The sequence below is a fragment of the Plecotus auritus genome, assembly GCF_963455305.1.
Source record: "Plecotus auritus genome assembly, chromosome: 8".
Classification (NCBI taxonomy): Eukaryota; Metazoa; Chordata; class Mammalia; order Chiroptera; family Vespertilionidae; genus Plecotus; species Plecotus auritus.
The window spans coordinates 169,814,620-169,840,909 of NC_137782.1; the positions used below are offsets into that span (position 1 = coordinate 169,814,620).

Consider the following 26,290-nt stretch of genomic DNA (forward strand, 5'->3'; position numbering starts at 1 on the left):
CTTTTAATGAGCCACTCAGGTGAATATGATCCTCAGTCAATTTGGGAAACACCGATACAAATATGAATAAAAATCAAAGTCTAAGGAGAAAACACCCAAGGCAGCACAGACATAACCCAAGTTCCTCCCTCCCTCCACGTGACATCCCTAATATGGTTTCAAGATCCAGCACTGGGGACACCAGCAGTAACAGTTTAGAAATCACACAACTAAGGATGACCAAAGCTTAAAAAAATTTAGGTTGGAGAATTTGAGGTTGTCCAAGATCCCCTAGGTGACTGATGACAGAGCCGGGGTGAGAACCCCTATCTCCTGACCTGGCTGGGTGTTCCCACGCTGCCACCCCCTAAGCGCGCTGCCTCCAGGCCAAACAACCCTAGAAGCCAGGAGGCATGTGTCTTTCTGTGCCAAGTGTTGAAGCAGTTCCCATCACCGACCCTTTTAGATCCTATAAACAAATGACATGAGGTTGCGAGTTTCCAGAGACTGTTAAAACAACCCTGAAAACCAGACTCAAAGCTGCCCGTCACGTTGTGTGGGGTATTCTTTTCTAATGAAGGCAAATACCTGACACGCTGGTTCTTTGGGCTCCTCTCTCCTTCATCCTCCCGAAACCACATGCTCACAGCCCCCAAATAGCACGTCCCAGGGCACAGGGAGACATCACAGGCTGGCCTTTTACGCTGTCTCTGTGGACCTGAGCAGCTTTGGAAAAGGGGAGAAATCCTTTCTCTTGGTGTTCTCTGGAGACTTTACTCAAACCCTGAACCTAATGAGATTAGAGCCAAGGTCCTGGCCCACAAGCATGAAACAGGTGGGGACACAGACGGCATTCTTGGGGACTCACAACGAGGGAGTATTTATTTGATCTCTAATAAATGAGGAGAAACATTTTGATGGCAGTGGCAGTGTTACAGCCAGTGACAAGAGTTTCATTCCAGAAAGTATAATAAATACAGAAAGATGAAAGCAGAAGTGAGCCCCAGGGATCAATCATTTGATCTAACTCTCTTGTTTTCTAAAGAAGCCCCAGGGAGGCTGGGAGACTAATGCCATGGAACACGGAGTTAGTGACAGAATCTAGCAGTCTGGCTACTGAGCCTCAGCAATAAGACTTGGAGGCCAGTGATCCCTGGGCACTTAGATTGGCCAAAGTTCCTAGACCCTGCAGGAATGGGAAGAGCCCATCCATGTCATGTGACCAGGGTGTGAAGAGTGGCTTCCTTCCCTAGGCTGTCCCTCTACAGCTCAGGGCTGAGAGCCTGAAGGGGCCCCGGAGATTTGCTGGATGGGGTACCCCTGACCCAAGGATGGGTGCTGCTAATGGACCTGAGCCCTAGAATCTGACTAAGTGGTTCCCTAGGTGGTTCCAAACTACCTGGTAACTAGGTAGCCAAGTGCTCATGGACTCTACCTGCAAGGGGTCAAGTGGACTGATCAGCCTTAGGGGTCAGACCCAACTGCCATCTTCTTTCTCCTTTCTCAGGAACCAAGGGCATTTCCCAAGTACCTGGGAACCACAGCTTAGACTACACAGTGCTCAAGTGCTAGGCTATGACTTTGGAAATGTTTCTGCTCAGACTCAATTCCCCTTTCACCCCATCTTTTGGGTTCCCTTCTTTCTTAATCAGGGTGCAATGTCTTTAATTTTTTACTTAAACTTAGTTTAGTGGAGAAAAAGGTGTGCTGGTGTCAGACCTGGGATGTAATGGCGCTTTCGCTGCGTACAAGGTGTGTGACTTTTGACAAGTTACTCAGCCCATGGGAGCCTCATTTTCCTCATCTGTCAAATGGAAATGATGACATTGCTCATTGGGTTCTTATGAGGGTTACTGAGATAACACATTAAATTCCTTCCAGTGGTGCTTTCCACACAGTGGCTGTTCAACAAACAGTAGCCATTATTACCCTGATCACAGGACCCAGCAAACTGGGCAGCTCTAGCAGAGAGGTAGACATTTCAAGATTCAGGTCTAGACATCTGGGAGTCAGCCTAACCTCTATACCTACAACAGGTCTGGTAGGTATAAAGAGAAGTACACAGATTGTGAGACATGGAGAATTTACCATGGTCCTATTTACTCCCCTTTCTTTAAGTAAAAATGCTTCAGATCTGACTTGACATATTCAAGTCATCTGAGGACCCCACAGCCCTGAGTAAGCATCAACAATTGAGTGAAGTTTCCATTCAATTCCTTTCTCGCCCACTGAACAGAAGTATGAGCTGATTAATTGCTGGTAACCTTTCAGCTGGGAGTGTTTCAAGCAGCCACCCACTTTTCTGCGTCTTATTTTTACTTCCCTGTGCATCTTGTCTGTGACTATTCAATGTGTTTGAGAATCAGTTTCTATGAAAGGAAGGGGCTGTCTCTGGCAGCATCAGAACCTTAGTTCTGTGAGGTAACAGAGGAAATGCTTTCATTAATAATCACAGCCTTCTGTCCAACAGATTGCGATCTAGGTTGTGCTGCCAAGTCCCAGTGGGTAGGACCATGGCCCTTATCTCAAGCAGCAGGGAGGCGTGAGAGAGAAGTGCAGACCAGCGGCCCATGTCACCTGCACATCCCCAGTCACAGGGCTAGGAGCAGCCTTGAGCATAAGTGGTGTGTATCTTCTCCTTGTTCTCAGAGTGAGGACATGGGTATCCTGAGGGGCGAGTGACATGTCCAAGTGTTTACTGATAAAGGCAGAGTCATTCAAGTCTTCTGATTCTTAGGCTCTTTCCCCTCTGGGAGCCCTTTGCACTGACCATGCTCCTAAACTGTGATGTGCACAGTAATTCTAAAAAATACTTTAACTGGTGTGGTCGGGTCTCAAATACAGAGAACTTTGAAACTGGCATATAAAGTTGGCTTTATGAAAGTAAAATGTTCTGCTTGAAGGACATATGATAATAAACTTATTCAACAAATGTTCATGCAATATTGTTATATAACACAAATGTAAATATGGTTCGCAAATCGCTCTCTAGTGCAGGCCTTTCCTGAATATTAGATAATATATCTAGCTGCCAGTTAGACATGTCCACCTTTGTATCCTATAACTCACCAGACCCAACATGTTATCTTACTGGGCTACTCTCTGGGTAAATGGCCCCACTATCTGCCCAGGGACCGGTTCAGAACCTGTAGTTATTATTATTATTATTATTATTATTATTTTAGTTATTTTATTGGTTTTTTACAGAAAGGAAGGGAGAGAGATAGAGAGTTAAAAACATCGATGAGAGAGAAACATCGATCAGCTGCCTCCTGCACACCTCCTACTGGTGATGTGCCTGCAACCAAGGTACATGCCCTTGACTGGAATCGAACCTGGGACCCTTCAGTCCTCAGGCCAACGCTCTATCCGCTGAGCCAAACCAGTTAGGGCAGAACCTGTAGTTATTGAGGACTCTGCTCTCGTTTACGTTCCTTTATCTAATCAATCATCAAGTCTGTAGTTTGTACTTCCTAACTTTTCCAAATTCCATCCACTCTGTTGCCACTACGTTAGATCAGGCCATCATCTTCTTATGTCTCACTCTGATTATCACAATGATCTTCTAACTTGTTGCCCCATCTACCGTCTTGCCCTCCTTAAATCCATCTTCCACACTGTAGCCGAAATGACCTTCTGAAGCATAAAATCTAATCATGTCACTGCCCCTAATAATGTTACACACAGTATTGTGATAATGTTATCACAGCTTAAATGATACATAAGATAGGAAAATCTATCCCATGTTCATTATAATAATTGAGATTCAAATTTGAAAGATAGAAAATTTAAAGAGAAGATGATCCATAGGTCATTACTTTGGGGTGCCTAAGGCCAGATCTAGGATAGTTCAATGAGGTCCAGAGAGAGATCCATTTAAAGGTCAAAGGAAAGAACCAAGAAGGTGAAGGAGAGTAGAATTTGCCGCCCTAAAATATGCTGCTTTGGCATAGGATTATTTTAGGATGATTATTTTTAAGAAACAGCAGACATAGGAGAATCTCTGAAAACGAAGTCCAAGTTACCCTTCAAAAAGACACATTTATAAAGGGAAATCTCTATCTGTAAGGCTGTTTCCCTCTTTGTACCAGGAACAGGCAGATGTCCAAATCCCTACAAACTCTTATTAATGGAGAAGGCAGCTGACTTAAATCTGCGTAACAACCTTGACCTGGATTGCTGGGCTTTGCCTGATAGCTTCCCACAACTGGCTTTCCTCCCACCTAACATTTTGTGTGTGTGTCTTTACTGGTGATGGTATTTAAGGTGGTGACTTGGGCCATTTTGAAGAGTTATTCAGTTTTCGTGGTTCTCTCCCATGAACACTAGAGGTCTATGTGTTATTAGACTTCTGCTTGTTTTTGTCCTATTAACCTGTCTATCATGACAGGGTATAGCTTAGCCAAAAACCTAGACTGGTAGATGAAAAATGTATTCTCTCCTTTGCAAACAGTAGTATCTCTGGATGTGTCTGTAGATCAAAATCCCCTACTCTCTTTTTAGTATGAGGAAGTTTACTTGAAGGTAAGGGCCACCATTCTGGGTCCTCGCCCTGGAACTGTTGGCCATGAAGCCAGCTGCTATCCGTAGGAAACGTTGGCCAGGGCCCTCCCAAGTGGTCTGTGCGGGCTTTCTGGCTTTGATTGGTTCATGGGACACCTTTCCCTAAAACACCAGAGCTGGGTTTCAGTCCCAACTCTGCCAGTGTTTTCCTGTATGACCTTAGGAAAAATCTGCTGCCTCTTTGAGCTTCCGTTTTCTCATCCTTGAAAGTTCTACGAAGGTTTCCCTCACCTAACTCACCAGGTCATTGTAGGGAACAGACCGTGGAGGCAGTTTGGATATTGTAACATTGTTTGTAACTCTTCATTTAGTGCTCTCTGAAGGACATCTCAGGGAAAAACACACCAAGACCCAGATGTGGAAAGAAGTGGGCTTTGTGGGCAGGGATGCAGAGAGGGAGTAAATTGCAAATCCCAGGCAGGAAGGGGTGAAGGCACCTGTTGATGAGCAGCCAACAGAAGGTTCACAAAGAAGAAGCTGGAGGCCCTGACCGGTTTGGCTCAATGGATAGAGCGTCAGCCTGTGGACTGAAGGGTCCCGGGTTCGATTCCGGTCAAGGGCATGTACCTGGGTTGCAGGCACATCCCCAGTGGGAGGTGTGCAGGAGGCAGCTGATCGATGTTTCTCTCTCATCGATGTTTCTAACTATCTATCCTCTCCCTTTCCTCTCTGTAAGAAATCAATAAAATATATTTTAAAAAAAAGAAGAAGAAGCTGGAGGAAGAAGAGTCAACCACGTGCCCCTTCTTAGATCTCTGGGACTGAGATTTGCGGGAAAGACACATTTACCAAAGGTTGCCAGGGGAGCGCGGACCTCTCTGGTAAGGTTCCCGTCTTTGATGTGTTTCTAGCTCTGAATTATGCTCACCCTGTCCTTGCGGGGCCTTTGGGAAGTATCCAGCAAGGCTGGAACAAAGCACTTCATTGCGGGACATGATAAATATATTGACTGAAAGGGACAATGCCAAGGCTGAGAGGGCTAAAATTAGACCTTCCGGTTCTGTTTGATTTGGCAGTTGTGTGCACAGGCTGCTAACATGGCATCCTCTACCCATGTCCTTCCGCCCCTGGGCCTTCTGAGAGCACAAGTAACGTGTGCTGAAGGAGAGGAAGCGCTGCTTCCCCTGCCCCCCTGTGGGGATGACAGGTGTTTCTGGGCCTGTGTCCTGCCACTTGGAGCAGTAGTATGTTAAGTAATACTTAGTTTGAAAGGATATGTTTCCTCGTCAGCTAGTTTGTAGATTAGGATAAAACCATACCTTTCCTTCCCATTAATGTAACACTTTTCCATAGTGAAGCCATAGGAAATCTCAAGACAATCATATACTTGAACCTTCTACTTATCTTCACCTAAGAACTTACAGCTGCATCTATGTAACCAGTACAGACCCAAAGAATCAGGTATAAGCACCTTAATCATGCTATGCAGTAAAGTCATCTACAGGAAGGAGCACAGGCCTTGGCGTTAGCCATCTGAGGTGAGATCCCAATTCTAGCACTTCTATTATATGGCGCCCTTGGAAAAGTGACTGAACCTTTCCTACCCTGTTCGTTCAGCTTCAAATTACATACAACCTCAAAATGTTAAATGAAATAATAAATCCATATAAATGATTTTTAGCAGTAATAATTACAGCTTACCAAGTGCTTACTATGTGTTCCTGAGTTATGCACTCCATCTTTACAATAATTTTATGAAGTAGATGCCACTATGTCTTCATTTCAGTCAAGGAAAATAAAATTCAGAGAATTGAAGACATATGTTCAAGGTCACACAGCAAGAACACAGTAGAGTTAGGATTTGAACCCTGGAAGTTCTCTTATTCACTGACAGCTTTTCTGTCTTCTTAAAGGAGACGAGAAACAACAAAGTATTCTCCAGGACAAAGACTATTATTTCAATGTAAGAGTTCGCCATTCTCCTTCTTGCCTGGATGGTGCCCTGATCTACGGTTTTTTGTTTTGTTTTATTTTGTTTTGTTTTGTTTTTTGTTTTTCCCAAGGAAGGCAACTTAAGGGTACTCCACAGCTGGGTCAGTTATCCCACAATTGCTAGCTTCTGATTCCTAGGGGTAGGGGACAGGTTTGGATGCTAAATACGAAAGCAGCAGTTGAAGGTACTGAGAATTTTTAGCCAAGAGAAGCAAAGACTTTAGGCAGGAAATGTGAGCTCTTCTCAAATAAGTGAAGGATTTACTGGCACAAAAATAGACTTATAGATTAGCATAAAGGAACAGAGAGTCTAGAAATAGATCCAGCTATACATAATTACTTAATATATGATGGAAGAACTTTTTCCGGACAAGAGGAAAAGGGAATATAATCTTGTAAGTGATGCTATTGTCACCACTTGATAGCAATTTGATGAAAAACATCCGTTAGAATCACACAATATCCCACCTTTTAAAAAACATTAGCAGTTGGAGCAAACCGTTTAATACAAAAATTAAGTCAAAGACAACAATTAGAAACTGAAAATATGGTAGACAAATGTTAATAGTTATTGTGTATGTAGACCCATAGCTTTGAATATAAAACCAATACAGTTATTAAGGAAACCATTAGAATCAGAAGAGATAAATGATCGGAGTGTGACTAGATAATTCATGCCAGAGTAAACACAAATAATGAAAACAAAACCCAAAAACATTTCTAACTTACTTATTAAGGTTACGTTAGGCTTTCTTTTTTTTTTTTTTAATATATTTTATTGATATTTCACAGAGAGGAAGGGAGAGGGATAGAGAGCTAGAAACATCGATGAGAGAGAAACATCGATCAGCTGCCTCCTGCACGCCCCCTACTGGGGATGTGCCCGCAACCAAGGTACATGCCCTTGACCGGAATCGAACCTGGGACCCTTGAGTCCGCAGGCCGACACTCTATCCACTGAGCCAAACCGGTTTCGGCTACATTAGGCTTTCTAAACATTAAAAGCAATGGCAGAAACCATAAAAGATAAGATAAATAGATAGAATTGCATAAAAATTCAAAGTTTAGGCAGTCTAAAAACACCAGAAAAAAGCAAATATTAAAATGGGGAAATATGCAACATAAATGTCTTCTAAGTACTAAATATGCTTAAAAATAAATGGGAAAAGGGTATGGAATCTGGGCAACAAATATGAACAGATTATGAACAAAAGATTAAATATCAATGGCCAACTTCAATCCTACAAATAATCGAGCACAGTAAAATTGTATATTGTTGCAACCCACTAAAAAATACTAGAAATCAAGAAGCTTTATATATCAACACTTTTCATTCCAGGGGAAGCTGTCTTAAAGAAATAGTCCAAGAGGAAAAAGTTATACACCAGGATATATTTAATGCAGCGGTATTTAATAATGGTAAAAACTCTAGAACTATAACCATTCCCCATTATAGAAATGCATAGTGAATTATGGCACATTAACTCAATGGAATATAAAACTGTGAGTACTATGTTGAAACATGGCAAATTACTTATATTCTAAGTGGAAAAAGCAGACATACAATATTGAACAGTCATTATAATTAAACTATTTACTGCAAAAAAAAAAAAAAGAAGTCACTTTGAGAATGAAAGACGGCGCTATTGTTTATACAAGGACAACAGGCATTATTCAGGGCTACCCTAAGCAAACTGGGGTGTATGGTCTCCCTTCCTCTCCAGCTTCATCTCCTCTCAGTAACACTTATTTGCTGTGCCACAGCCACACTCACTTTGCGGCTTTGTCTCTAACACATCAAGTTTACTCTCATGTTAGGTCCTTTGCATTAGTTTTCCTTTCTCCTTAGAATTCTCTTCCCCTAAGATCTTTCATGGCTGACTTCTCAACATTCAAGTCACTGTTCAAATGTCACTTTTTTTTTTTTAATCTTTTTGTTTAAATTTTTAAAACTTGTCTCTCCTTCAACACACTCCTAATGACTATCAATTACTTTGTTTTATATTCTTAGGATTATCTGAATTTAGCTAATGTAGTTATTAATTTATATGATCACTCATTGACCTCTTTCACTAGAATGTCAGCTCCAAAAGGGCAGGAAGTTGGCCTGTTTTGTTTACCACTATTTATAGCTAGGCTTGCTCCTGGTACTGAAGAGGTAATTAATATTTTTAAAAGAAATACCTTAACTTTCTATAATTTTTAAATACAAGCTCCTCTTCTTGATAGTGATAGTTGTTATAGTTATTATATGAATGTGCTCAATGCAAAGAGGTTGTCGCTACAAAAATTGTTTGAAAGAAAGGTCAAGTTTAAGTTCCCCTATCTACCTGCTCAGGAGCTCAATAGGGATATGCAAAAGTCCGTCAAGTCCTTAATTATTGCCAACTTCAGGGAAAAAATGAAATAAACATTCTTAAATAAGATTAGAGGCTATATCAACATGAATTAACCATGGTAGTATTATTGACCCTATTATTATTTTTTAAAATATATTTTATTGATTTTTCACAGAGAGGAAGAGAGAGGGATAGAGAGCCAGAAACATCGATGAGAGAGAGACATCGACCAGCCGCCTCCCGCACGCCCCCCACTGGGGATGTGCCCCTGACCGGAATCGAACCTGGGACCCTTCAGTCCACAGGCCGACGCCCCATCCACTGAGCCAAACCGGTTAGGGCTATTGACCCTATTATTAAAACCATTACTACCACTTTAAAGTCCAGGCATCGATTGATATCTATGTGGTAATATTTATAACATGTACACCATGATAATCTGTCATATAAATATCAGTATCTAAATTTCACAGATAAAATAATTCATGTAACTCAGAATATTTTGTGACAGAGTCTTATTACAAAATCCACACTTCTTTCCATCGTATTCTATCAAGATTCTTTAATCCTTTAAAACATTATGTCAGACAATGCATTTGAAAGTATTTTCTTGCCATTATTGTATGCTTTGGTCCTTGATCCCTGCACCCCTTTTCCCACTGTCTTGGCATACCCCAAATGATCCCACCTCCAATCCTCACCCTGTGGAGGTTTGGGTTTATGTGCCTAGAAGGGCTTCCTCGGCACTCTATGCTTCTTTCATGATTGTTCTTAGCAGACTACCGATACCTGTCTCTGCTGCTGGAATGCGAGTTCTGAGAGGGCATGAACAATGTCTCCTATCTTCAGAGTACATAGTCAGTACTAAATAAACACTTCAATAAATAAATAAAATACTTTTAACTTAATGGAATTGTGGAGGCACTTGGACATGTTTAAAGACCCACAGGTCTGGCCCTAACCGGTTTGGCTTAGTGGATAGAGTGTCCGCCTGCGGACTGAAGGGTCCCAGGTTCGATTCCGGTCAAGGGCATGTACCTGGGTTGCGGGCACATCCCCAGTAGGGGGCGTGCAGGAGGCAGCTGATCGATTTCTCTCTCTCATCAATGTTTCTAGCTTTCTATCCCTCTCTCTTCCTCTCTGTAAAAAATCAATAAAATATATTTTTTTTAAAAAAAAAAGACCCACAGGTCTGTATCACGTGGAAGTAATGAAGGGTTTGGGAAGCGCACATGACACTCAGGTGCTTGCAGACTTCTCTATCTGGAAACTGTCCCGGTGAGCTATGCATCAGGGTGTGGTTATCTCGGAGATTTCTCTTGGAGATATGCTAAAATTAAATTGGTATCTATCTGGAAAATGGCTTTGTTGTCCTCGCTATTGAGGCCTTACAAGTGATGGATAAAATGGGAGATGCTAACACTTGGGGGCAAGGCTCATTCTCCTCAAAGAGAAATACAGCAACCACCACCTTCTTCTCAAGGCCCAGAGACTGTAAACAGGTTTTAGCAGCAATCCCAGGAGGTTGAGTTGGAAATTTAGACCTCAGTGGATTTCCCTGGAATCTATTATTTCAAACAGCTCAATAGAGGTCTCCCCATTAAAATTTTCTTGTAGCATTGATTAATTTTCTTCCATGCTGTTTAATCCTGTTTATAATTTTATGCTATATTGTGATTATTTGTTTGATATCTGTTTCTCTAACTAGACTCTGATCTCTCTGAGGACAGGGATTATGGCTGATTTAAATCACCCTATATATCTAGTACTAGACAAATGATAGATGTTTAATAGGGATTTGTTAAAAGAATGATGATTTGATAAGACAGAGAGGCAATACCTCATGTGAAAGTAATATCATAAATATTAAAAAGAAGGTAAAGTAAGTAGAAAGAGCACAGATCTGTTTTGGATCTTGGAGCAATTACTTACAAACGTCATTACTTTAGGCAAATTACTCAACCCCTGTATCAATTTCATCACCAAAAGTAGAAATACTATTATCTCATTGAATCTTTGTAAAAATGAGTGAAATAATGCACAGCAAAGCATGTGTAGTGTCCTTAGCACAGAGAGACAGATGTGCCCTGAGTGTTTACAAATACTGTACACCTCAAAAAGCCACTCTTCCTCTTTTCCCTTTGTGCTTAGTTAACTGTGGAAGTTTGGAACACCTGAACATCATAAGGTGTAAAAATCTGTCAGAAGTGGCTGAAACCGGTTTGGCTCAGTGGATAGAGCCTCAGCCTGAGGACTGAAGGGTCCCAGGTTCGATTCCGGTCAAGGGCATGTACCTTGGTTGCGGGCACATCCCCAGTGGGAGGTGTGCAGGAGGCAGCTGATCGATGTTTCTCTCTCATCGATGTTTCTAGCTCTCTATCCCTCTTCCTTCCTCTCTGTGAAATATCAATAAAATATATTTTTAAAAAATCTGTTAGAAGTGGAAATTACTCACAGGAGGAAACCCTGTTGCCCCTGAAATATCTTCCTCATGTGGCCAGAAATTCTCACCTCCCTATTCCAAATCTCAGACAAACATTGGGACCTTTTGGTGTTCTTTGGTTCATTCAATGCATATTTATTGAGCATTTATGATATGCTGTCCACTGGGCTTGGCCCTGGGAATACACTGGCCAATTAGATAGATGTTCAGTCTAAGAGCTTTATTTATCCTATATAATAAAAAGCTAATATGCAAATCGACCGAACAGCAGAACAACCAGTCGCTATGATGCACACTGACCACCAGGGGGCAGACGCTCAATGCAGAAGCTGCCCCCTGGTGATCAGTGCACTCCCACAGAGGGAGCACAGCTCAGTCAGAAGCCAGCTCATGGCTGGCAAGTGCAGCAGAAGCCTCTCCCACCCCCATGGCAGGACATCCCCCGAGGGGTCCGGACTGGGAGAGGGCACAGGCCAGGCTGAGGGACCGCCCTCTACTGCACGAATGTCGTGCACCAGGCCTCTAGTATTTGAATAAGTCCTGAAAGGACCTAGGGGCCTTAGTCACATATCACTGCAAACAATAACAATGATAACTATCTGTTATTGTACACTCTCTCTATCCCCAGCCCTGGTCTAGGTATTCCTGATTCAGAATCTTATTTAATCTTTATAAGGACTAAGAAAGGTAGACCTAACAGTATTCATTTTTAGAAAAAAAAAACTGCAGCCATGCAGCTAGTGAGAGGCAGTTTTGGGATTTGAATGCAGGTCTGTGTGACCCTACAGCCATGATTTTCCTTGTAGCAGCATGTCTGCCAGCCAGTCACTTTTAATGGTATCATTTATTTAGCAAGTGATGACTTGACATTATTGTAGAATTTTCTTCTTTTTATTAGATTGTGCAATTTAGTAAACGTGGTTCTTATAATTACTGATGTAAAAATATTGGCTCATAAATGCTGGGTTTTCTCTGGCACATGAACACTGCTTGCCTGTGGTACAGAAATCTTTTAAAATTAACTTTAAAATCGATGCAAAATTCAGAATCCAAGAGTTTCCTTTTTTAGACCAGCAATGTCAAAGTCATGGATGTTGGACCACACAGAATCCTGGATGTATTTTTATTGGCCGGTGTGCTTGATGACAGGTTTTGAAAGACAAAGATACTAGGCAGGCATTCTGCTTGGTCAAAATACCATCATTTTAATAGTCATTTAACACCTGGCCCAGTTCATGTAGACCTAGGAGAGATCCAAAGATTAATCATATCCTGTGTCTGCTTTCTAGGAATTCACAGACCAATGAGGAATATGCTACTAGCAATGATATGAAGAGGATGATGATGATAGTGGTAGTAGTAGTAGTAATAATGATAATAAAAGCAAAGCATGCCATTAAAACTGTATGAACCAGTGTTCTGGGAGCTCAGCCTCGATTTGGCTCTCTTTCCTACTTCCTGTTCCAAAAAAAGGGCCAGAAGTGATGGGATATCAAGCAATTGCAGATAGGTTTTGGTCAAAAGAGACTTTTGAGAGCTTCCAGAAGGAATGCAGCCATTGGCTCATAAAGTCAGCTCTGAAAATTATTAAGTAGTTTAGACAAATTTCCCACCCAGTACTAAATGTTATCACTCCTCTGGCCTATGATTTTCTAGAATCTCACCCTCTGTCATTAAGCAGCCAGCCCAGGTTCAAAGGGATTACTCGTTCTACGAAAGATGTCCAGAAATCTATGTGAAGGATATTGTCCAGGCTATCCTTAAAATGGTAGTGAGTAACGTGTACAAAGATATTTCCCTCAGTGGGACTTAAAAAGTTAAATGTATAATAAAAAGAGAATAGTGAGGTAAACCTTGTCCATACATATAATGGAGTATAATGTCTTAAGATAACATTTGTGACATGTTTTAATTGCAAGGGTCATGCTAAGGGGAAAAAAGTAGAATATAAAATTTAAAGAAATGAGTAGTCTCCATTAGAAACAATACTTACAAAGGAGGAAAATATAGCCTAGAAGTAACAGATTGTAGGTCGTTTTATTCTTTTTTTTAAATGTTTTGCTTTCCAATTTTTCTGCAGCGAGTAGTATTCTTTTACTTAGAAGAAGATATCACTAAGCACTTAGGAGCAAATTCACCGCTTTCAATCAAGCTCATTTTTAAAAAATATATTTTTATTGATTTCAGAGAGGAAGGGAGAGGGAGAGAGAAATAACAATGATGAGAGAGAATCTGCCTCCTGCACACCCCTCACTGGGGATCGAGCCTGCAATTCCTGGCCAGGAATCAAACCGTGACCTCCTGGTTCATAGGTAGGTGCTCAACCACTGAGCCACACCAGCCAGGCACAATCAAGCTCATTTAAGAGCTGTTGTGTGAGTAGGGACTTGAAGGACTGAGTATTGTTCAATGAATTGCATGAAATGCCAACAGCAGCCCTCTTTAATTCTAGTTCTTTGAGTTTTGTCAAATGAGTTTACAAAAGTAGACACAAAATCTTCTGGGAAAAAAAAATACACACACACACACACACACACACACACAAACTAATCTCTGTCTTCTTCACTTAATGGAAAAAGAAATATTCTGCCCTTATATCTACTTCTAGACAACCACAAAACTGGAATATTATCCCTGTTATAATGAGACAAACTCAATCACCATGTAAACAATCAGTGGTGCCCAGGCTGGCTCTGAATTTAGAGAAATGATGTGATTCTTGGTTATCTACCATAGGAACCAATAGCTACAATTCAGAGAAACTAGCTGGACTACTGTATAAATTTTTAGCCTTCCTTCTATTATAACATCTCCCAGTGAGTTTTCATTCACAGACGTATAACCTTATAGACCTATTATAAAAATCGGAGTACTTCTTACCAGCAACCTCTGGTTGGCATTTTAGGAAGTGGTTCCCATGTTAACATAGAAGAAGCCAGTCTCTTTACATCCTGTATAATAAAAGGCTAATATGCAAACAGACCGAATGGTGAAACAACCAAACAACTGGCCACTATGACGTGCGCTGACCACCAGGGGGCTTGTGCGGAACATGGCATCAGCTGTAGCAGGATGGTGGAGCAGGTGAGTGGGGGTGCCAGACCAAAGCGGGGCCACAGTTGCTGTCATCGGGGCGAGCTTCTGGTGGTTACTGAAAATGCTTTGCTCCCACGCACCGCGGTCCCACCTGGTGCCCACACCTGCTGCCAGCACCGGCCCCACTCGCACCTGCAGCCAGCGCTGGAGCCACTGCTCACACCCACTGCCGGTGCCCAGCGCCGGTCCCAATTGGTCAGCGCCATCAGTGGGTGCGAGTGGCGGCTGCCAGCCCTGATTGCCCCTGAGGGCTTCTCTACCTCCCCCTGTTCCCAAGGGGCAATCGTGGCACCAGTCCCACTCCCACGCGCTGCTGGCACCGGCCCCAAACGCTCTGCACCATCAGCAGGTATAAGCGGGGCTGGTGCCATCAGCGCATGGGAGCGGGGGCTGCTGGCAGTTAGGGGATCGGGGCCGCAGCAGGAGGGGCTGAGTGCGGGTGCGGAGGATGGACCAAGACCCACCCCTGTGCCTACCGCAGCCTGTAGCCCACAATTCCTTTCAAGGTGCACAAATTCATGCACTGGGCCCCTAGTTTTTTAAATAAGCAGGCACAAGCAGTACAAGAACATTATGTCACTGTCATTGTGCTAGGAACCTTTATAAATACAATGTTCTGAATTCAAACATTCATGTTCTAGAAAGAGTACCCATTTACCTTCACAAATGGTTTTAGATGTACCCAATTTAGGAGCTAGCACATCAGCTATATTCAGCTGTATACTTCTTGATTATGAATTCATTTAATTTCTCAACTTAAATTAAAAGCTCTTTGAGAATAACAAATACTATTTCATTATTAAAAATTGAGTGGCAGTTCAATGTGAAGGTTCTGCTGGGCCTTTAATATATATTATCTTTAGGATTTGCAACATTTTTGTGAGACAGGTTAAATTTCACACTTAAATGAAGAAACTGAGGCTCAGAAAAATTAAATTATTTGCCTAAGGCCACACAGCCATTAAGGGGTGGAGTCAGAATTCAAATTTGGTTCTGATTTATAGTCCAGTTTTATTTCAATTTTCCCATTTTGCTGATGTCTAATCTTTAGATTATTTAGATTGTCTTATTCAGAACTTCTATTTTATACCCTGAGAAACTGAGACATGAGGAATTAAATGACCTGCCGAGTTCATGTAAACAAAAAACAAACTCAAATCTGAATCAGATTAATTGCCTCTATTTGTTGTTTTTTAAATTATGACTTTTGCAACATTATATTAACCTCTGATAAGATTTCATACTTTAATTTTTATAATATTTTGAATTGATATGAAGTTAAAAATATTTTACAATAATGTCATTTTTCTGAATTTTTTATCATATTAAAGTCACAAATACACTTCCTTTTCATGTGGGGAAACTATACAGAGGTATAAACACGCAGTGGGAAGGATTCAGAGCCATTAGTCATTAGCCACTTTGGCACAATCGTGGTCAAATTTCCATCCAGAAACAAAATGGGAGAGATCTCAAGGGATCAGTAGCCAAAGTACTCCAAGAAGTTTCCTCAAGCTCCTTGGCCTGTTAGTCCCTTTTATTCCATTTAATTTTTTTTTTTTTTAGGAAGGGAAATTAACATCCATTGAAGACCTTATACATGCCAGAGACTGTGCTAAGCACTTTCATAGACATTATGTTATTAATCCTTGCAATTAATCTCAGGGATATAATTTCCATTTTACAAAAGTTAAATAACGTTTTCAGAGAGATTACACTCATCTCTGAAGCCAGGTCTCTTTTATCCATACCATACTTCTCTCTAGAGAGAAATAGGTATTGTGTAAATGTTCTGTATAAAACAGGCTGCTCTCTATTAGCTAATTGGGATATGTAGAACCTTATTTGGAACCTGATTTGAATAAACTATAACAATTCTTATGAGATTTGAACACTGACCAAATAGTTGATGAAATTAATTTATTTTTTATTTTTTGGTGTGTAACAGTATTGTGGACATGTTTTAAAAAGTCCTTGTAGATATATACTTAAATATTTGTAGATGAAATAATATAATGTCTTAATTTGTTCAAACTAACCTACTGGAGGGGGAAGAAAAGTGACCTTAATAATAGTTATAGCTGGGTGATGGGTACGAGGGAGTTCATTACTGGTACATTACTCTCTTCGAATGTGCATGCTTTCCATAGTAAAAAGAGTCTTGGGTTTTTTTGGTTTACTTTTTAAATATATCTTTATTGATTTTAGAGAGGAAGGGAGAAGGTGAGAGGGATAGAAACATCAATGATGAGAGAGAATCATTGATTGGCTGCCTCCTGCACACCCACACTGGGGATTGAGCCCACAACACAGGCATGTGCCCTGACCAGGAATCAAACCATGATTCACAGGTTAACAATGAACCACTGAGCCATGCCAGCTGGGCAAATCTTGCGTTTAAATAACACCTTTTCAGTTAGTAAAAGTGTGACCTTGAATTAGTTACTTTCTGAGACACAGCTACTTGGTCACAAAATGAAGCATCCTTACCTTGTAGGGCTGTAATGTGGACTCAATGAGGTACTGTGTGTAAATATACACCAGAGTGCCCTATACATTCTAAGTTCTTTACAACATGGCTAGTTAATATTGTTACAAAAACAAATGATCTCTGTTTTCATTTCCTTGCTCTCACGACTTAGCCAGAGATAACTTAAAATATTCAGATGAATCTGATATTGGCCAAGAGCCAAAGATGAATGACATAAAACTCCTCTGTACCTAGTCGTCTACAGAGCACCTTTGTGGAAGAATGTCATCCTTTTCCAGTTTCTCCTTTGCCAAGACCTCTTGTTTTATGAACAAATCATATGCCATTTTGTACAGCTTTTTATAACCAGTTTATTGATGCGTTGGCTATATAGCTTTATTCTTTAACTACTGCTTCAAATATTCCCTGTCCCATCCCAGGATGATAAATTGGGCTGATCTATATATTTTCAGGTCACTTTCAGGTATCAGAAAAGTATTTTTTTCTAGATATTAGAAAGTTCAGTCTAATTTAAACATATATTTCCACTTAGATCCAATTCAATCTCTCCTGTCTCAGTTCAGTTTTGAACTAAGTGATGAAGAAGCAGATATAACCTTGATGCAATAATTTGCACAAGATCAGTACTTTGAGTTTTAGTATTTTTAATAAAAGATAAACTAGCCCTAACCGGTTTGGCTCAGTGGATAGAGCGTTGGCCTGCAGACTCAAGGGTCCCAGGTTCGATGCCGGTCAAGGGCATGTACCTTGGTTGCGGGCACATACCCAGTAGGGAGTGTGCAGGAGGCAGCTGATCGATGTTTCTCTCTCATCGATGTTTCTAACTCTCTATCCCTCTCCCTTCCTCTCTGTAAAAAATCAATAAAATATATTTTTAAAAAAAGATAAACTAAAATTCTAAAGTTATGATAATAATACATTTGTTACTGCCCAGGATGCATGACTCAGTGGTTGAGCATCGACCTGTGAACCAGGAGGTATTGGTTCAATTCCTGGTCAGGGCACATGCCCGGGTTGCAGGCTCGATCCCTGGTGTGGGATGTGCAGGAGGCAGCTGATCAATGATTCTCTCTCATCATTGATGTTTCTATCTCTCCCTCTCTCTTTCTCTCTGAAATCAATAAAGATATATTTAAAAAAATTTTTTTTTACCATTACATGGCACTATATAATCTACAGAATATGTTCAAAGTCATCTCAATTTCATAACTGCTAACTAGAGAAGGTAGGTAATTTCATATTTATTTTCATACAAGGAAACTAAACTCAGAAAAGTAACTTTTCTAGGACTTCACACTTATGATGACAGGTGTGATGTCTACAACACATCTAATGACTCCCAGTTTTCTGTACTTTCCACTATATAGTTCAGGTGTTTCTTCTATAGATTCTCTCCTGTATGCGTCGATACCACCTTTTTACTTCACTTGACTTACTGGAATTCATTTATTTGTCTTTCTCATTAGGCATAAATTCCTTGAAGGCTCCAGTGGTATCTTAATGTTGATTCTACAGTGACTACACGGTGCTTGGCACATTTATTCAATAGTTATTTATTTTGTAGGTTAAGCACTATTAACTGTTCAATGCTTTCAATAGTTAATTTCTTATTCAGAGGTTCCACCATGAATGGGATTACCACTATTCAGAGACTAAAGTGGTTTATGAACCATTGATTTCTCATGAAAGGGATGATAATAACTATCATTTATTGTGCATTTTTAGTAATAAAGCATTATGTTAATTTTTTTCCATATATAGTCTTCTTTTTTCTTTTCAAGAATTCTGTGAACTACTATTTTAAATGAAAACAGAGGCTGAGAGTTTAAACAATTATTCAAGATCACAGAACTAATAAGCAGTGGAACTGGCGATTTTTATCTACGTACTAATGGCCCGGTGCATGGATTTGTGCACATTGGAAGGAAATTAACCTCTCTGGTTCCAAGGTGCATTACCCTAGAACCGCTGTTGCCAAAGTCACCACAGCTCAGCAGTAAACCAGGTTTGGGGCCGACAGTACCCCAGCAACAACATAACCCAAGGCTGAAGGTGGAATCGCATGGCCCCCACAAGGAATAGGGCTCCCTCCTCTCTGGTTCCAGGATGTGTCATCCAAGAACCGCCGCTGCCAAGTCACTGCAGCTCGGCAGCTCCTGCGTTGAGTGTCTGCCCCCTGGTGGTTAGTGCGTATCATATGTACTGGATGGTCAGATGGTTGGACAGTTGGACGGTCACTTAGCTTTTTATATATAGAGAGAGATATCTAGCTTGAAAATTCTTGTTTACATTTCCTCTAATTTCTTTTGAGCCAGTTGAAACATTGGTGAGGGCTGAGGAATTTTCCCATTTACAAATAAAAAATGAGGAAACATTAAATAGTTTTCATCTCATTCTGAGGAAAAACACCTTTATAAGTATTTAAAAGAAAAACTAACAATTTTGTATAGAATTTAAACTTATTTTTTATAAAATGTTTCATGAGCAAGAAAGTACCTTATGTATACATTTAAAAAACACTTGAACTTCTGCAATAAACAAAATTAATAGTCTTCCATTAACTTATAGCATCAAATGCCAAACAATTCCATCAAGAAGAAGTTGCTAATTGACTCAGACTTGTGCAGTCTTTTGGTACATTAAAAATAAAATATTATATTAATAAGCATGTCAACTTTATTGATAATGCTTAATGGGCCTCCAATGGGGCATTTCACTAATACTTCAAGATTGCATTTCAGAAATAAACTCACTAATCACAAATTAATAAGACCAATGCAAAATATAAAACACCACAGATTCCTGTACCACCAGAGTCTACTATTTTAAGAAACCTTCAACTGCCCTAAACATCCTGAAATATGAAAAAGCAGAAATATTAGGGCCTACTTGTGTGAATTAGAGAAAATTTATCCAGGCTCCAAAGCACATTTAACATGTTAATGATTTGCAAAAAACCTATTTACATTCAGCTCCTCAAAAGTTCATAGTCTTTCAGAGCTTAAGAGATAATAAACAAGATCCAAAGAAAGGATAAAAAAGTACATTTAAAGGGACAGATTTCCATTTTCAGAAAGTCGCTATATGAGCAAGAATGAAAAAAAATAGGATTCATTTAATAGATCTATAATAACTGTAGGCAAATTAACTGATTTGTGTACACTCTCCCTTTAATGAGTAATACTTCATAAAAATGAAATCTTTGTTAATTAAGAGAGACCTACTTTCTATTAAAAGTTCACCAATTATTCTTAGCTATATTGAGCTTGAAGGCCACTTGGTGAATGAGAGTATTCCAAGTCTTAGTTGTAACTTAGAACAAAAGGAAATAGATTGTTCACTTAAAAATTATCCAACAAATGGTTAGAAATACAGTGCATTGTCTTCTAAAAAAATCAACAATTGGTGGTTATACAGTAGGTCATCTTTGTTAGAAATACAGTGAAGTAAGGCAGTTGAGATATCCAGAGAAGGCATACGAATTATAAATTATCTGACTTGCATGCTTTAAGTTAACTGATCAGAGTATAGAACATCTCTTTGATGTATTCACAGGCACCTTATTATTAAAGTGTCAAACCTCTTTGAGGAGTCTTCAGTAATTTGCTATTCCATTTCTGTTTCATTCATTAAGTAGCTTCTAAAGCACCCCCAACATCCCCATTTGTGAAGTTCTCAATGATTCAAGCTGTGAGCAACTCAAACTATTTTGATTCACTTAAGAGAGCACAAGTTATCTTTAGAAACCAACTGTAAATGAGAAATGCAGTGTTATGGTCCCTTCACTGTGTGAACATGTTAAAATAATTCCATAGCTCAAGAGACCCATCATCTAAATGAGTGGTACACATAGCTGCCATAGGCTAGGTTTATATCACTTCTTTGAATTATTAATAACAATTCTTGAAAATAGGTAAAAACAATTATGATTTTACTTAGTAAGAGATGAAAGGGAGGATACTCATATGAGTAGTTAAAAAGCACTTTTAAAGGTACTTTATATCTTTACTGGAAATAAATTATAAAATCTTCTTTATTGTAGCTTTTCTTTTCTGTTAAGTAACATAAAGATATTTATAGCAATGTTAATTGTTCACAGGTTTCTAGTAGAATTTAATTTCTTGATATAATTAACAAGGTACATGCAACTGATTCTTGTTAGAACAAATATTTAATTGACAAATATTATAGAGTATCTACTGTAAAAGTCATCAGAGAGATATGAAAAAGGTCATTAAAATATCTGCCCTTGTGGACAGCGCTTTCATATTGTAGCTATGTCTTTAAGATAAAAATGTTCCTTAATATGCTGTATTTTTATGTATTGGAAGGATGGATTAGGTAACTTATATGGTTCCCTTCCAGTTCATATACTCTATTATATTACATGAGTTAACCACTGGAATAGTAGAAATATCAATCACTTATTAATTTATCTCTGTGTCATTTGATATTTTATGAAATTTAATGTTTATATCTACTAAATGTAACTGAAATGGACATTGTCAATTTCAACGTTAGATTAACTGAATGTGATTCCTTCTAAAAGAACTTTCTTGTCTTCCTAAATAATCACAAATCTTAGGAGCATAGAAATCACTCAACATAACGAAAAAGACCTTTAGAATGACATTAAAATATACTGCTCTTGCGAATTAGGAAACTGCGCATTTGATATTGATGTTCAACTCCGCACGGAGCTCCTCAGCAATGTTTGGGATCCATAACGATGTGCAACCCAATAGAAAACCTATAGCTTGCCCAGGACAGCATTTCTAATCCCGTTATCCTGGGACTCATATATGGGCTTCATAGCCTCGCGAGACCAAGCAGAGCACTTTACAAGTCTCTGCAGTCTGCTGAGGCTACCTGGTGTTCAGAAAAATCCTGGAATGCCCGTTTTCAGAATGGGATCGCAAGACCAGGTGTCATCTGACACAACAGCCTTCGTTAGGAACAGACTATCCCAAAGCGAGCTCATTCCAATTCAGTAAAGGTTTGCCAGGATGCGAGGGGTGGAATTCGCTTGTTCATTGGTGAACGTGTTGAGAAAGGCATCACCTTACTTCCTCAACAACTTCCATGGGGATTGGCTACTCTCTCAAATGGGAGACTCAGACGCTGTCTTCCACCAGCCTTCCCTAATGCCTCAGCTTTTTTAGGTCAGAATTCCTGGCATTTCCCTCAACGGGACATCTGTGGTTAGGTTTGGTTATCTTTCTGAGCGCCTGAGAGATTGCATTTTGGGAGAAGGAACAGGAAGACCTGGATTATTTTAAAACCAACTAGAACGTTATGACATAGACACTCGGGAAAATTTTGTTGGAAGAAAGGGAGAAATAGAGAAAGCAAGTGCGAGAACAGGAGAAGGAGAGGAGGAAGGAGAAGAAGGCTCACACAGGCAGGTCTTTTTGCCAGAGTGGCCGTCCTCGTCCAGCAAGACAGAGAAGAGAGCTGAGCAGGAAGAGCTGAGCAAGCCCTTGAAGGGCTTTAAAGGTTTTAGAAGCTGCGCTGCTGGCCTCTGCGGGCCTGGTCCGGTTGAAGCAGTCAGGCATGCTTCTCTCAGGCCTCCTGCCCCCCCACCCCTCCATCTTTTCTGAACGTGGCTTCATCTGGAGGGGTGCCAGGAAGCCAGAGAGACAGGCATCTCGGATTTGGGTTCTGCCTTCTAGGAGGCGGAGGAGAGCTGGCAGAGCGCTGGTGTGTTTGCACTGCAGCTTCCTCACTCCACAGTGTCTCAGGGCTTGAAGCTGCAGCAGTTTAGGAAGAGGCAAGAAGGCAGAAGAGCGGGCACGGGGCCTGCAGTGTCTCTGAAGGCGGGATGCTCTGAGGGATTCTGGAAACACCGCAGGGCAGGGGTGGAGATGGGGCTGGGCAGTCCTCAAACAGGAGCTGAAGATCTAACTGGTTTGGCAGTTCTCTCTAAAACCTCCAAAGATGCAAAAAAAAAAAAAAAAAAAAAAATGACTGTGGTGCAGAGGAGGCCAGGGAGCCAGACTAAACATCTAAAGAGATGCATCTATTAGAGGTGAGGGGCAATAGAAAAGAGACCTAACAAGAAGAGGCAGAGACGTGCTATGGTGTGAAAAGAAACCCTTGGGACCTTTTCGAAAGATGTTTTGGGAGCAAATGAGTACTTATTTGACGATTTCAGCAATGTCACTGAGGATGTTAAAGGTGCAGAGAGAAGGGATCATTCCCATCCAACATTACTTTTAATTGTTTATTCCATAGGCTAGTTAATTGAATTTTCCCTGGCTCCTGGCTCTGCACCTCAATGCCTCATCTGTACAAACCAGGTATTTGGACTAGATGCTTCTGAAGGTCTGGGCTAGATGTGATCCTCTAAAACTGTCAGCCTGTGAACCAGAGTATCTGAAACTCAACGTCTCTGAACGTTAATGCCAAATTCTCCCTTAGCCAGTCCTTTACCAACGCAGCGCACACCTGCACCACTCCTGGAGCTGGTTCAGCTCTCAGCGATGACAAGGAGTGTGGCTCGATTGTGACAAATGATTGCTTCTTCCACCCTGAAGTAAGGAAGAGAGGAACAGAGAAGGCAGTGTAATTTATACTTGGGGTTCCCAGGGAGAGGTTATTCTCGAATTTTCTATCTCAAATTTCGTACACTTAAATAAATGATAAATTCCTTGGAGGAGGTTCTAAACAGTTGGACTGACAAACAGTTAAAGAGCTCTATAATGATCTGCCCCATTTTGGGAAAAAAATTATTTCATTTCGTCCCAGAAATGGAACCTGCTTTTTCCATGGAAATCCGGCACGCTGGCCAAGCTCAGCTCCTGTCTGCCTGCCTCATACCATTCTGCCCGCCGGCGTCAATGCAGCATTTTCTGGGGTTATTAAACACCCAGGTTTCATGTGGGTGCACTCTTGGGTGAGGTGTTTAGTGATGTGGAAGCCACCCCCCCACACACACACACACACGCACACGCACAACACCACCACCACCACCATCACTCACACATACAGGCACTTTGGATGGTAGCGGAGATAAAATGTGCTTTCACAACAGTTTCCTTTTTGATTTGTCTCAACCTCAAATGTATTTAAATTTTCTTTAAAAAAAATGATTATGTAGAAATACAACTCCCTTGCTTCTCTTGTCTTGAAGTTGGACGTGGCACAGAGATAGTATATACACTTGTTTTCTACACCCACTGCATTTCCATTTCACCGTCGTCTCCAAAATATGGGCAGGAGGGCAACTCTAGAAAAATGGATGCCCACTCTGGCATCTCCCAGGGCACGGATCCGCGCAGTGCAGCGCTGAGCACTTGGACGGAGCATCGCCGTTTCCTCCCGCAGCCCCCTCCCCCCATTCACCAGCACCTCCGATTTCCACAGTGGGGGGGGGGGGGGGGGAGGTTGACCTTGCAAAGACTTCTCCCCTTTCTGGGAAGGAACAACCCATTTTAACAAAAAACACAAAACGACCTTTCCTCCTTTTAAAGAAACACTGCCAAACGTAACACGTCTGCGTTCCCATTTCCCAGCCCCGCATTCCCCAAGGCGAATACCGGACGCAAAGGCAGGTAACTAGTTTGGGTCTGACTCCCCATTCATTCTGTCTCCGACTCCGTTCCACACGGAGGGCTGCCTGGGCGGTGGACTGTCTTTCCTTTTCCTGACCATTCACCATCGTGACGAAAAGCCAAAAAGGAAAAAAAAAAAAAAAATATGAAGCCGCTCATTTCTGAATACGGAGAGAAATGTGCTTGCTTTGCGTCTCGCTGTGCGGTTCTAAACACTTAACATCCCGCTGGGAAACCAACGCTGATTCCCACACGGTCTCGTCCGCTGAGTTTTACTCAGCAAACACCTCCGCTGCTCTGCCTCGGCGAGGAAAATGGTGCACTAACCCCGCGAATGACAGGTTGCTACTGGACCGCAGCCGCTCAATAGTTTTATCAGCAACCGGAAAACTTCACAATCGGTCCATTAGTTACTGAAATCTCGGTAAGGGAAATCCTACTATTGACAGACTTAAACTAAAAAAAAAAGCACCTCTGTTTCACCTTTCTTAAATCTAGCCTAAGACAACCCTCCAAAACACGCCGCGTAGAAACATCCCCTTCCCCCACCCCATTATTCCAAATAGCCCCCCTTGGACTAACAGTGCCTTCAGCTAGCCAGCACCAACCAAAGCAACTGTCTCCACGCATGCAGACGCATCTGTGTGCAAAGCGGAGTGCGTGACACTCGCCAAAGCACCTCCCAGACCACTGGCTGCGCTGCACATGCAGAAACGCAACGAAGATTGGGTTTTCCACTTACAGTTACAGCGCTGCGCACGGTGACTGAACGAAAACGGTAAAACTCAGCAGCTCTTTCTCTCTCTCTCTATTGAATTCGAGCAAAAGGTGAAGGCGTCTCTGTGGTTAAGCCGCGCTCTTTTCTCCCCTCCGGAGCTCTAGGCTGCTCAAACCCCTCTTGAATCGCGCCTTCCCAGCCCGGCGGCCGCAGCTACGCGCTCGGGTAAATCGCTGCAGCAGATTGGGAATCCCATAGAAAACCTGGGGTCGCTGGAACGGGATGCGCAGGCGCGCGAGCGGCCGCCTCGCCAGGCACCCGCTCCCCGATTCTCCTCCCCCGCCCCTCCGGCTCCGCAGCCCCAGCTCGGAGAGCTTGGGAGCCGATGACCAAAAGCTGCCTGGCATTGGCGCATGCTCAGTTGGAGGGGCTCGGAGTGACCGCGGGTAAATTCCGTTCTCCAGATTTTAGCAGAAACTCAAAAGGAAAGTAGGTAGGAACAAGGTGCCTGGCCGTCCGAGCAGCGGCACCTGGAGAGGGGTGAGGGAGGGTGACTTGGGTTCACCTCGCCCCGCCTTTGTCGAGTCTGGTGGTGAAGGCTGAGGCCAGAGATGTGACACGTGGATCCTGCGTTTCCCCACCGCTCTCAGCCCTGGAGAGCCCCCAGCCCAGCCTTTGTCAGGCTGTAGATGAAGGAGCCAACTGCAGAAATCCCTTTCTCGGAAGGAAGCGTTCCCGGCCATCTGGGAGCCCATCACCCGGGCTTCCCAAAGCAACCCTCATGGTGGTGACTTCGCGTGGGCCACTTCATCCCCGAGAACTGGGAGCCAGGCCCTGCAGTACCCCAGCGCCCAGGATGGTCCAGGTCCAGGCCCAGAAAGGCGATGGAGAAATGTGTGTTCAAAGGAGCTGGGTCCGAGGCTTGCCCTTGTGTGACCTTGAGCAAATCATGCTAACCATCAACAAATGTTTAATAGTGCCTTCCGTAGGCACTTCATTATTGCTTATGGAATGTGCTTTTGAATATGCTTTTAGTGAAACGTGGGGGGTGGGAAGCCAAGGGGGGGGGGGAATGACTCACCCTTGGAATTCAGGGTTGAGGGCTTGAACTAAGGGATCATATATATCCCCACCTTTCCTTTTCTGTCCTTGAACAATGTATGTTTGCCAGCCTCC

General features: G+C 41.8%; 1 protein-coding gene across 1 annotated transcript in view; it reads right to left on the reverse strand.

Annotated features, from left to right (window-relative positions):
* The window catches only part of VSNL1 (visinin like 1), a 68,239-nt gene extending 42,737 nt beyond the window's left edge, over positions 1-25,502 (reverse strand). Inside the window, exon 1 of the mRNA XM_080682928.1 lies at positions 25,139-25,502. The gene's annotated coding sequence lies outside the window, so the exon portion shown is untranslated. The remainder of the gene's footprint in view (positions 1-25,138) is intronic.
* Between the last annotated feature and the right edge of the window lie 788 nt (positions 25,503-26,290).